We start from the raw sequence: 3,552 nt of genomic DNA, 5'->3' as shown, positions 1-3,552 counted from the left end.
GACAGTGGATGCCATAGTGGGGATCTTCTGTCCACTGGCCTTTCTGCAGTCCCACCCAACCACCATTTGGGGCTAGGGGTAGTCAGTGCGAGTCCGGTCCATCCCTCTCTAGTCTTTCAAGTGAAACCTCCCACGGTCTGAGATAACACAGTTTCCTGTCAGCATATGAGTTCCACCCCCAGAATTCCTCCTGAACACCTCTCTCTCTTCAGCTCCACAATACAGAGTAATAAACTGAGACTATTTAGAGCATGGATTTTGGAAATAGGTTTGAATTCTGAAACCTGATTTGAATTTCAGAACCAGGGTTTGAATCCTAGTCCTGCCACTCATTAACCATGTGATCTTGGGAATATTACATAAAACTTCCATTTCTGCAGCCAGTAATTTAGTATGTATCTCATGGGATGCTGGTATGAAGATGCAATGAGTTAATGCACATAAAATATTTAGGAGGGTGATTGGCATACAGTGATGATTACTGGATAGTCAATGTTTACCATTTCTTCTCATTTTTCCTCTTGCCAGATGTTGATCAACCCAACCTTCTTGTTTGAACTCACATCTTAGTAACTACCATCTGCTTGATACGTCATTAAAAGCCAGGATTTTTAAGGCCAACTGCCCATTTCTATAACTAATGTTTTGTAGCTAATACAACAGCCATGTCCATTCATTTCCCTGTGATCTGTTCCTGCCTCTGTTCCCCAACAACAAAACTGAACAGTTGCAACAGAAGCCGTATTACCTGCAAAGATTATCTGGCCATTTACAGAAACTATACACTGAATTCTCCTTAAGAATACGTTTGAATTCTGCTCTCCTTATCTTGGCCCCACTTCCATAACCTCCCTACCACAGACTCACTTCCAGGTGTCTATACTCGCACCTCAGGCACAGTGGCTGGTGAAGGCGATGTAATCTTCCATCCTTGGGCTAAAGGGACCACGAAGCCAACTCTACACTTTGTTGACTATCTCTCACCATGGGTGGAGATTGCACACATGAAGTACCCAAGCCACTTCTGACCAAGGCAAAGCATGTGACAGCAGACTCTGACCCTAAGGTCTCACTGTCTCATATTAGAAGTTTCCAACAGAACAGAACAGAACATGATCACTTCAAAATAGAAAAAGAAATAGGAGTGCCCTCCTCTGTGTGCTATTTTGGTCACATGTGATTAATAGCCTGTCACACTGTCAGGAGAACCCAAACTCCATCAAATCGACACACATGGCAGCTCTGGGCACCCAAACAGGTCACATTTCTGTGTAAAATGTGCCAGGGAGTGCACTGTTGTGTGTATATATATAGAACACATACCTGCCACTTGCATCCCTTGATCCTGAAATACTGTTGAAATTTCCCTCCCCACACACACTCCCAAACTCTGTGTGTGTGTGTGTGTGTGTGTGTGTGTGTGTGTGTGTTTTCCCATTTCATTCAGGAAGCAGCTGTGAAAGCTATTATACTGCCTACATAGCAACAGAAAAGGATCTGGTAAGTGTTTAATGAGGAGGAGGTGTGATAAAAGGGATAGGGCAGTTAAATTGAGTAACTTAGGAAAGAATGAGGTAATGGATGCTGTTGCCTTGGAAACCAGGTCATAGTCTATAATCTAATACTGCTCCATCTATAACATTCTATATTCTGAGAAATGGGCAAATCCTATTTGTTTCACTCATGAATATTATCTTTATAGACATATCAACAGTCTAGTCAAGGTACTTCATCTCCCCACCCATTAAGTGAAGTGATACATAAATGAGACATGAAGTATGTCCTCTAGAATAGTAGAACACAAACGCCTTCTGTGAATCCTAAAAGGATTCTCTATAATTTATTTTTGTTCCTTATTAAATTGGCTGTCATATTTCTCTTTACTTCCCATAAACATCCTATCTTCCAAGCCTGCTCTTTAATGAAATATGCACACAAGAACACCCAAGAAACTGATACTTTTCTGTAAAGTATAACCTTGTAAGCAAATGTGCCCCAACTTCCTATATCAAAACTACTCTTCCAATAACCATCCCTACAAGTTCCAGGGCTAGTGATGCCCCAGGGCAAATTTAGCACATGGATTCAAGGGGACTTTAAAACACATATCACAATGCTGGCAAGGATGTGGAAAAACGGGCACCCTCCTGCACTGTTCGTGGGAATGTAAACTGGTGCAGCTCCTCTGGAAAACAGTGTGGAGGTTCCTCAAAAAATTAACAATAGAACTCCCCTAGGACCCAGCAATAGCACTGCTAGGAATTTACCCAAGGGATACAGGAGTGCTGATGCATAGGGGCACATGGACCCCAATGTTCATAGCAGCACTCTCAGCAACAGCCAAAACATGGAAAGAGCCTAAGTGTCCACCAACGGACGAATGGATCAAGAAGATGTGGTTTATCTATACAATGGAAGACTACATGGCAATGAGAAAGAATGGAATCTGGCCATGTGTAGCAACATGGATGGAACTTGAGGGTGTTATGTGAGTGAAATAAGTCAGACAGAGGACAGATACCATATGTTTCCATGTATAGGAGGATTAGGAGGAACATAACGGAGGACTATGGGGGAGAAGAAGGGGAAAAATAGTGGGGGAGAGGGAGGGAGGCAAATCATGAGAGACTCTTGAATGCTGAGAACAAACTGAGGGCTGATGGGGGTGGGGGAGAGAGAAAGGGGGGTGATGGGCATGGGGGAGGGCACTTGTGGGGATGAGCACTGGGTGTTATATGGAAACCAACTTGACAATAAACTATTTAAAAAAACAATACTAAAAGAGAAAAACAAAAGTTCAGAACTCAGAAATATAAATCTAAATGAAAGATCAGCATGGGAGAGAGCATGGTTTAGTAATCTATAGTCCTTAATGGACTACTTGTGCCAGTTGAACCAACAATTTAAGCTTCCTAGTTGTCAAAAGATAAAGCAGGAAGATAAATAAATGAATAAATAAAATATAGCATTCTTCAAAATAAGTCAAGCTTTTCTTAAAACTCAGTATCGGGGGACATACAGGTGGCTCAGTAGGCTAAGCTTCCAACTTCGACTCAGATCATGATCTCATGGGTCAGACTCTGTGCTCACAGGTCAGAGCATGGAGCCTGCTTCAGATTTTGTGTCTTCTTCTCTCTCTTTATTCATCCCCCACCAACTCATGCTCTGTCTCTCAAAAATAAATAAACGTTAAATTTTTTTTAAAAACTCAGTATTGAAAGAAATTTCTCACTTAAAGTTCCACATATGGACCACTGAGAGATATGTGCATAGTAAACCAATTACAAATGCAGTGATTGGATTCATTAAGACCCTCAGGCATGAAACCCAAGAGCAGTCCTCTCAAAGCAGTCTGGAAGGGAAGAAAGAGAGAGAGGTGATGAAGGGGTAGAGGAGAAAATAATAGAGAGGATCTACAGAGTGTGTATTTATCTTGCTTGATCCAAGAATTGTAAAATTTTCAAGAACTCCCACACACCCATTTCCATATATTCCCTATTTCAACTAACCTTTAGATAAGAATTGGAAAGCAGACTTTTTCTTTTTTAAATA

The sequence above is a fragment of the Hyaena hyaena genome, unplaced genomic scaffold (assembly GCF_003009895.1).
Source record: "Hyaena hyaena isolate Hyena2069 unplaced genomic scaffold, ASM300989v1 scaffold_1328, whole genome shotgun sequence".
Classification (NCBI taxonomy): Eukaryota; Metazoa; Chordata; class Mammalia; order Carnivora; family Hyaenidae; genus Hyaena; species Hyaena hyaena.
The sequence above is the reverse complement of the archived record's forward strand: the minus strand, read 5'-3'. Positions refer to the sequence as shown.